Source organism: Capricornis sumatraensis, chromosome 17, assembly GCF_032405125.1.
Source record: "Capricornis sumatraensis isolate serow.1 chromosome 17, serow.2, whole genome shotgun sequence".
NCBI classification, from domain to species: domain Eukaryota; kingdom Metazoa; phylum Chordata; class Mammalia; order Artiodactyla; family Bovidae; genus Capricornis; species Capricornis sumatraensis.
This window is the reverse complement of record NC_091085.1, coordinates 74,868,933-74,879,373: the sequence shown is the minus strand read 5'-3', so window position 1 is coordinate 74,879,373 and position 10,441 is coordinate 74,868,933.

Here is a 10,441-nt window from a genome sequence, read left to right as displayed (position 1 = left end):
TGAGGTGGCCGTGAGCGGAGGGCCCTATGGTGGCGCGTGGGCGCGCGCCCGTAGTGGCCGTGAGCTCTGGCGCCCCAGCTCTGAGCCGACAGCCAGCTGACTGTCCGTGCCTCAGTCCGCACAGCACCCGCTCTGGGTCTCCTTGGTGGAGAAGATGCTCAGCCTATGCTCGCAACAGCCTGTGGGACCCTTGAGTGGCAGACTCCCCTGATAAGCGGGACGTCTTCATGTCCAGGCGACTCTAGGGTGGCTGACACCTCTGTTTGTTTCTTCAGTGAGTTAATGATTTACCTCCAGTGTTTAGTTCTGTTTAAACAGACATGACCCTGTCGGTGCCCTAGGCTCTGTTTCCACCCAAGTGGCCCAGGGATCAAAGAAGCTCAGAGACACAGGAAGCCGCCCACTGTCCCCGTCCTGGAACTGCCCTTTAGCCTGCGGGCATGCACCCCTGCACCGCCGCAGGGCTGGGGTTAGACCTTACCCATCCTGCTGTTGGCCACACACTGCTTAGCCCTTAGTCTCTCTTTGAGACCCGCCTGAGGCTCTCCAGCCGCTGCCGTGGCTCAGATATCCACTGCCTCACTGCTCGGGGCTCCCTGGGCCTCCCAGGGATCCCTGCTGCCTCTCTCCTTTGTAGGTGAGGTATTGCAAGGGGTCTGGAGTGTATTCATCCATTTTATCGGGAGTCAAGGCTCCTTTCACCGTGGCCCTGTCGCTTACGCCCTCTCTGTGGTCATCATCCCCCTTCCTAGATGTGAGAGAGTGGACTTGCCTCCTGGTTGGGAGTTTCAGACAGGATGCATCCCACCGCCCACCTCTCCAGTCCCCCAGTCTGGGCTCCCCGTCCATCAGCTTCTCTGGTTCTCCCTAAGTCCAGCTTCCCATCCGTATGAATCTCCTAGGGCTGCTGGGACAAATTTCCACATACTCAGGGGGCTCATCACAACAGAAATACAGTCTCTCCCGGTTCTGGAGGTCAGATGTCTGAAACTGACGTGTTCCCAGGACCATGTGCCCTCCAAAGACTCTCGGGGAAGTATGCTTCCCCAGCTCACCAGGCTCTGGTGTCTGCCCAAGTTCCCTGGCTTGTAGCCGCTTCACTCCGGCCCTGTTTCCGTTTTCACATCGCCTTCCTCTCTGTCTTTTCATCTTCTGTCTCTTAGAAGGAATCTGCCATTAGATTTAGGGTCCCGCAGGTAATCCTGGTGGCTCAGACAGCAAAGAATCTGCCTGAAATGCAGGAGACCCAGGTTCAATCCCTGGATCAGGAAAATCCCCTGAAGAAGGGAATGGCTTACCCATTCCAGTATTCTTACCTGGAAAATTCCATGGACAGCAGAGCCTGTGGGCTACAGTCCATTGGGGGTGAAAAGAGTTCGACACGATTGAGCGACTGATACTTCACTTCAGATAATTTAGGATGACCTCATCTTGAGATCTTTAATTATACTCCCAAAGACCCTTTTTCCAAATAAGACCATACTTACAGATCCTGGGTAGACGTACTTTTTGGGGGAGAGTACCATTCAACCTACTACAACTAGTATTAACTGAGACCAGAAGAATATGGACTTGCTGCATAGTAAGAACAAAACCAGTGAATGTCCAAAGTAATCGAGAGCCTGCTCCATGTTCTGAAGCACCGAATGCTGAGAGGCAAGGGCAGGGACTTTGAGGCAGAGTTCATGAATGACCTTGCAGACTCAAACAAGGATCTGGGGCTTCTTCTCGTGGCGTGGACAGTTATGGAGGGTTTTAAGGAGGAGAATGACATTAGCTGATTGTCATTGATTATTGAACATCTGGTGAACAGACAACCTGTTATCCAGAGAGAAAAGAGGGGAGGAAATCCCTGTACCACCATGTCCCCCCAAATCCATCTCAAGGAGATTAAATTGCACAACTTGAAAAGCAAAACTTCAAAAGGCAAACATTGTTTTGACTTTGGAGTAGGAAAAGATATCTTAAACAAGTCACACCATAGAGGAAAAGGGAGACAAATTAAACTTTAATCTTCTGTTCAACAAAAGACACTATTAAAAAAGGAAGACACGAACCACAGATGGGAAGATTTTCACAACATGTCATCAATAAAGATCAGCATCGGGAAGACCTAAAGAGCATCTATGAACAAACAGGATAAAGATAAGCATCCAATAAGGGCTTTCCTGGTGGTCCAGTGGTAAGACTATGTGCTTCCGCCACAGGGGGCTCAGGTAGGTCAGGGAACAAAGTTCAACCACCCCTCAATCACATGCCTACATGTATATATTTGCAAAAAAAGTCTTGCTTATGCATACAAGGAGGTGAGTCCAAATGTTCAGAGAGCAATTGTTTGTAAAAAAAAAAAATTGGGGAGAAAATGACTATGATGAGAAGAATGGATAGATATTGTTCATTTACCATGAAACAGCATAGAGCAGGGGAAGTGAATGAACTAAGCTACATGCCTCAACTTGGTTGTTTTATAAATGCTAAGTAAAAAGGTAACGACACACTGCATGATTTCTTTTAAATAAGTTGTACAAACATGCAAAACAGTACTACTTTTTGGTAGGGCATACATATAGATGCAATGTAAAGAAATCCAGAGGAATAATAGACATCAGGTTTGGGATAGGGTTCATGTGTGGGAGAGCTCACAGAGGGGATACTGTGTTTGGGGGAGGTTTTATTTCTTGAGCCACTTACGTGTGGAATCTAAAAACTACAACAAACTAGTGAATATGAAAAAAAAGAAGCAGACTCGCAGACATAGGAAAAAAAAGCTAGAGAGGGGAGGGAAGCAGGGAGGGGCAGTATATGGGTGGGGGAGGGGAGACAGATACAAACTACTGGATGGAAGACAGATTATAAGGAGGTATTGTACAACAGAAGGAATATAGTCAATATTTTATAATAAATGTAAATGGAAAGTAACCTTTAAATACTGTATACAAATTTTTTAAATGTTGTTAAAGTACAAAGAAGAACATAAAATAAATATGTTCTCAGAAGGTCCCTGCAAAAATCCGTATCATGTTCCCTTGGAGTTGTATGGTGTATTTGCCCTTTGCAATGTATTTTCAGGTATGTGACCTGTCTGGTTTGACCTTCATAATAGGTAAAGCAGGTCTAATAATCCCCATTGTACTGGGGGGAGACTGAGGTTCTGAGACGTTTAGTCACTCGGTTAACAAAGGGTAGGGCCAGGAACAGAACTCAGGTCTCCTGACTTCTAGTCCAGTAACACTAACAGGACACGCTGACTTGAGCCCATTTTTAAATGGATGGTGGCTACATCACACAATGGACCTATCTTTCAGGAATGAAGCCCGAGTTCATCCCAGATTCCCTTAGAGGAACCTTATCTCTGTGCCTAAATGGAGTCACACTGTGTGCATGCGTGTGTGCTCAGTCGTTTCAGTCGTGTCTGACTCTTTGCCACCCTATGGGCCGTAGTCCGCCAGGCTCCTCTGTCCACAGTATTCTCCAGGCAAGAACACTGGAGTGGGTTGCCTCCTCTAGGGGATTTTCCAGACCCAAGGATCAAACCTGCAGCTCCTGCATTGCAGGCGGATTCTTTACCACTGAGCCACAGGGGAAGCCCTACATTGTGTACCTGGATGTGAAAATTCCAAGCAAAGTTCTGAAAGTCAAGGGCAAAGTTGAGTACACACTTTCCTACCTCTGAATGGCTTTGGAGCATGCTGACCATTGGAAGAGCTGGGCCTTCATCGTGGGTCTCCTTGCGTTCAGGCCCTGGCTCTCCTTCTGTATGCATGGCCCCCATGGACCTTCCCATCACATCCTGGTCTCATGTGATATCACAGCAAGACGGTGCTGCCAAACTGTTTTCTCTTCCAAAAGAAATTTCAGTCTACATCTCAGTGCTCCTTCTTCTGGTGGTCCGTTAGTCGTTCACAGGGCCTTTATCACCCACGTGCCTTCCCTCCAACCACATGCAGGATTCACGAGAGATAGAAAACTGATGGATCCAATATTCACGGGCGATTTTGCCCTGTTCCCCTTCACGGAGGTCTGAGTCTCTAGCCAGCCTGGTAGAAGGTTCGGGTTTGGGGGTTTAAGGTTTCAGAAGAGGTGGGGGAACTAAAGCAGAGAACGATCGTCTTTCTGCATCAACCCCTACATCTAACAGCCGGAACTATAATAGCAAAATGCGTTCCAATGTTCTGATCGCCCCCTAGTGCTAGAAACAAGAACAGCACACTGCGGGGTGGTTGATTCAATCAAAACTCTTCACGTTCTAATAAAGACCCTAAATCCTATTGGATTAGGGAGGAAGTTGAGGAAGCGAAGGTCTACGGAGGGAAAGGGAATCATCAGGACATACGGCAACTTCATGGTGAAGGCAGGACTAGAGTCAAGTCCTAAACGTGGACCCCTGTATTCAGGACACATACCACAAACCGATAATCTAAGAAATACTTTTCTCAAAAAAAACAATGACCCAATATAGTACATGCTATAAAACATAGACAAATTCATACAAGGTTTTTTCTTTTTTTTAGAATGCAAATTATATGAAGGCAGAGACTTGGCTGACGTACCCCAAGCATTAATTAAGGGTGACGACAACGATGTAGCCTTACTACCTACTGCGCTATGTGCCAGATGCTGAGCTTAGTAGCACTAGGCTGGTGACCACAGCCTTACCTTCCTTCTTTCGTTCACACAATGTAGATGAGGAGCTGGGTTGAGATACAGCAGAAAGATGTGGAGAGCTTTCTGCCGGCCTTCAGAGGAGGAAGCAATTTCTGGGCGGAAGGAAAATCAGAGTGGAACCTTGTAGGTGACAGGAGGTTGAGGAGGAGAACGTGGGGAGGGCATCAGAGTCTGATGGAACAAGATTTCTTTACCTGCTTCTGGGACAGAAAGCTTGAAGTTGGCCTCTTGACTCTCTGTCAGCCTTCTCAAAATTGATCTACAGCTTCTGAAACCAAGAGCTAATGATGTATTCTTGGGGCTCCCTGAGCGGTCTCTGATGATTTTCCTTCTAAATCTCAAGTTACAGAAAAGTGTCAAGAAGAGTCTACACAGCTTTCATTTAGAATTGAAATTGTTAACCTTCTGCTCTATCGTTCTGTTTCACTTTTGCTGAACTATTTGAAAATACGTTGTAGATGTGAAAACATTTTACTCCTCTACACTTCAAAATATATCTCCTAAGGACAAGGACATTTTCTTACATAATCACAATATTATGTTTATGACCTTTTTTCCCCCCACACTTAGCCATGGCTTTTTTTTTTTTTTGGCCACAAAGCAAGCGGCATCTTAGTTCCCTAGCCAGGGATCGAAACTGTGCCCCCTGCATTGGAAGCGTGGAGTCTTAACCACTGGATTGCCAGGGAAGTCCATGTTTATGATCACTTTACTATTCTGTTATAATAATATAAACTTAAACAACTGAAGCAACTTAGCAGCAAAATAAACATATTCTGTATCATCCAGATGATCTCTTTCCATTACAGTATTACCAATAGGTTACATTATGCTACAGTAACAAACAGCCCCTAAACCTCAGTGTCTTGTAACAGAGTTATCTTTATTACTGTGTTATGCTACATACTCATTACATATTGGCTGGTGCTTTGCTCCATGTCACCTCCCTTCAAAAGCGAAGCATAATACCAAAGTAGCCCCAGATTTGAATATTGCTGGTTGTCATTACAGAGTGGAATAGAGCTCTGAAAACTCTCGAATCAACAATGAAATATTCTAGCCCAGTTTGCCACTCACGGCTCCATAGGTGGCAGAAGTCAAAGAGGCAGAACTGAGCCACTGCAGCCAGCACCATCTCTTTGTTTTGAGTGGTAATATAGTTCCAGCAAAACGACATCATCTGCAACTTTCCCTGGCCGTCTGATGGTTAAGACTGCACACTTCCAGAGGGCATGGGTTCAATCCCTGGTTGGGTAACTAAGATCCTGCATACCGTGTGGCCATTAAAAAAAAAAAGAAAGAAAGAAAAACAACATCATCTGTCACATTAGATTGTTGACAACTGTAATTTTTACTTGCAAATGTGGTTTTATAGTTCTATAAGGTGCTTATACCTAATGTTATATCTCTACATTATAATAAAGGCACTTAGTGACTACTGTGGCAAGGAGAGGGTCAGGAAGAAGTGTTTTCCTTTTTTAAAAAAAGTCCATTTATACATTATCCAGGTTTAAGGAACAAAAGCCTCCAGGATAAAGCCCAAATCCCTAGGCAAGACTTCAAAGGCCCTTTGTGATCCCGTCCCTGAACATGTCTCCAGCCTCGTCATCTCTACAGCCCCCCTTTCTTGAGTCCCCTGAACCAATTGGAGCTCCTCAGCTTAACATATCTTGCTCTCTCAGGCCTTGAATAAACTAGGAATCGGTTTGGCTCCATATAACAGAAAGCTCAGCTTACAATGGCTTAGCCAAATAGAGGTCTTATTCTTCTCGAGTAACTGGAAGTCCGGAGCTGGGCAGCCGCGCACTTGTCTCACGGCTCCACGATGCCAACGGAAACCTCCTTTATTGAAGGACGGTTGGTTTACAATGTTGTGTTAATTTCAGGTATACAGCAAAGCGATACCTACATTCCTTCACAGATTCTTTTTAAAACTTTGTACGGATGTTTATTTCTGGCTGTGCTAGGTTTTCGTTGCTTCTTGGGCTTTTCTCCAGTTGTGGCAAGTGGGGTCTAGCCTCTAGTTGTGGTGTGCAGGCCCATCATTGCTGTGAATTTTCTTGTAGACCAAGGCTCTGGGGCCCATGGGCTCCAGTCGCTGTGGTTCCCCAGGGCACAGGCTCAGTAACTGCGGCACCTGGGCTTAGTGGCTCCACAGTGTGTGGAATCTTCCCAGATCAGGGATAAAACCCATGTCTCCTATATTGGCAGGCAGATTCTTTACCACTGAGCCATCAGGGAAGCCCTTCTTTTTCAGATTCTTTTTTGTAATAGATTATTACGAGATATTGAATATAGTTCATTGTGCCATACAGCAGGTCCTTGTTGTTTACCGTAGTGAGTTTCTGTTAATCCCAAACTCCTAATTTATCCCTCCCCCCTTTCCCCTTTGTAATGGTAAGTTTGTTTCCTATGTCTGTGAGTCTGTTTCTGTTTTGTAAATAAATTCATTTGTATTTAATTTTTAAGATTCCACATATAATTGATATCATGTGATATTTGTCTTTCTCTGACTTATTTTACGTAGTATGATAATCTCTAGGTGCGTCCCTGCAGCTGCAAATGGCAATATATCGTTCTTTTTTTACAGCTGAGTAATATTCCATTGTGTATATGGAACACATCTTCTTTACCCATTCATCTGTCCATGGATACTTCAATTGTTTCCATGTCTTGGCTATTGTAAACAGTGCTGCACTGAACGTTGGGGTGCATGTGTCTTTTTGAATTAGAGTTTTCATCTTTTCCAGATAGATGCCCAGGAGTGGGATTTCTGGATTTTATGGTAACTCTATTTATAGTTTTCTGAGGAAACTTCATATTGGTTTTCATAGTGGCTGCACCAACTTACATTCCCACCAACAGTATAGGAGGGTTCCCTTTTCTCACACCCTCTCCAGCATTTAATTAATCAGTTACTTTCAGCTGCACTGGGTCTTTGTCGCAGCACAAAGCTGTAGATCAATTTGGGGAAGGCTGACAGACAGTCAAGAGGGCAACTTCAAGCTTTCTGTTTGGGAAGCAAGGAAAGAAGTTCTGTTCCATCAGACTCTGATGCCCTCCCCACATTGCCCGCCTCACCCTCCCATCACCTGCAAGCTTCCACTAATGTTACTTTTGCCCAGAAATTGTTTCCTCCTCTGAATGCCCCTGAAAGCCAACGGGCTTCGTCTAGTTGCGGCCGACAGAGGCTACTCTCCTGTTGCGGAGCACAGGCTCTAGATGGGGTTTCTCCGCATTTCTGACTCCCCAGTAGTAAGTCAGAAATGGTCACAGTCACTTTTCCCTTTATCATGGGATTTGTCACGCAGACGCTTTTAATCTTGATACAGTCAGACTTAACCATCTTTTCCTTAATGGTCTGCAGTTTTTGCATCTTCTTTAAGAGATCCATTTCCATTCTGATGTCCCAAATATGTTTGTTAAAATTTCTGCTAAAATTGTAAGGTTTCACGTTCCACAGTGGGAGCTTTGATGCATCTGAAATTCGTTCATGGTCTGATGGGACAGAATGAGCTGATCCTGTTTCCTTTCCATACAAAGAGTCTGTTGTCCCAACACCATCTCTTCCCTGCCGACCTGCTGGTCTGGTGTCCGGGCTGAGTCAAAGTGGGCCAGTTCCTCAGCCGCAGGGCAGCCCTGGAGGGGCAGTGCCCTCTTGGGCATACAACTTGCAGCCAATGCTTTAGAAGCTGCATCGATGAAGGAGACCCCCCTTTAGGGTTTTTAGAAAAGTTGCTGTTCAAAACTTTAGAAAGTATGGGCAGAGAGTGAAGAGGAGTCCAAGGTCATAGTTACAAATCCAGGCTTTAGAGTCAGACAGACCTAACCTAAGATTCCACTTCCCCTCTCAGATGTGTTATCTCCTCCTTCTTTATGGCTGCCCCTCCCGGGGACCCCCTGATCCAACCACAACATCACCCCCCAGCTCTTCCCTGGCTGCCTAACTCTGCACCACGCTCCACCCACCAATCACAGACAGCTCAGGTGGGTGCTGGACAAAGAGAGCCCACTCAGAGACTGGGATAGCCAGAGATTCTAGCGCAAGAGATTTATTGAGGAAGGACCCTAGGGAGGAACACTGGGAGGAACTGAAAGAAGCAGGACAGAGCCAGAGAGGAAACTGAGCAGATGCATGCTTTCAGGAGAGGTCTAACCGCAGCCCGATCCCATAGGGAGCTGGGGGGTATTTATTACACTGCAGAGTCTGTCCTGCCCTGAGGCCAGGGAGCCGGACTTTAAACCCCACCCTGTTAGTCAGCCATTGGCCAAGGGCCACCCGGGCCGTGTGTGTAACCTCCCAGGCATCTCCTGGCAGGGCAGCTCCTGTTAGCTAAGAGAATCCTCCAGAGAAGGATGGAGCCATGAGCTTTTAGCAGCCAACACCCAGAACAGCTGGGAAGTGGGTGTACCAGTGGGCAGGGCACCAATAGTGTCCAGTCAAGAGACCAAATCTCCCTACTTGCTGCAGTTCATCGTGAATTAGAAAGAAATAGTTGAAACAGAGTCTGAGGATGTGATGATGGGAAAGGTTTAGAGAAAAATATGTTCTTGGACATGTCTTCACAAAGCTTCGTCAAAGAACGATCTATTTCACTATTTGATGACTGTTATGTAATGTTAGTTTAAATTGCTCTCTGGCTTTATTTTCTTTCTAGTGACAAAATAAATCTAGGTTCACGGTAAATTATTCCTATGCTAAAGTAATTTTATCTTAGCAAGTAATGTCAGATGGAGAAGGAAATGGCAATCCACTCCAGTATTCTTGCCTGCACAGAGGAGCCTGGCGGGCTGCAGTCTATGGGGTCACAACGAGTCTCACGTGACTTATCGACTAAACAACAAGTAATGTCATACATCCTAAAGGAATCAACCTTGAATATTCATTGAAAGCACTGATGCTAAAGCTCCAATACTTTGGCCACCTGATGCAAAGAGCCGACTCATTGGAAAACACCTTGATGCTGGAAAAGATTGAAGGCAGGAGGAGAAGGCGCTAAAGACAATGAGATGGTTGGATGGCATCACTGACTCAGTGAATGTGAGTTTGAGCAAACTCTGGGAGATGGTGGAGGACGGGGAAGCCTGGTGTGCTGCAGTCCACGGGGTCACAAAGAGTTGGACAACGACTTAGTGACTGAACAAGAACAATGTCATACAACCTCTCCCCACACACCCATCCTGAGAGAACCACGGGTAAGAGAAGTATATTATCTCAGCTCGTATCTATATGAGTCATCTTCTGGAAAGGTCTAGAAAGCAGAAGACATCTCATTAAATCTGGCCCACTGGAAACCTTTAGCAAATATACTTAATGGTAACTTTGAAAGCTTTCTTTCTGAGATGGAGAATGAGATGACAGTGTCTGCTCTCATCACAAATATTTACCGCAGTTCTTTAGGCCATTCGAGAGGCAATATTTAAACCATATGGTATGGATACACTGAAGTAAAACTACCAGTATGCAGTAGTCCCCTGATTGTGCGTGCAGAAAGCCCAAATGAATGAAACATTCCAAACTGTAAAATAAAGAAGTTAATTTAGCAAGTTTGCTAGATACAAGGTTGATATAATAGCTGGATTTCTACACAAAAACAATTTTAAAGTGAAATGTGAAAAAACACCATGTATAATGGCATCAAAATTAAAATATGTAGCTCAGTTCAGTTCAGTCGCTCCGTCATGTCTGACTCTTTGTGACCCCATGGACTGCAGCACACCAGGCTTCCCTGTCCATCACCAGTTCCCAGAGCTTGCTCAAACTCATGTCCCTCAA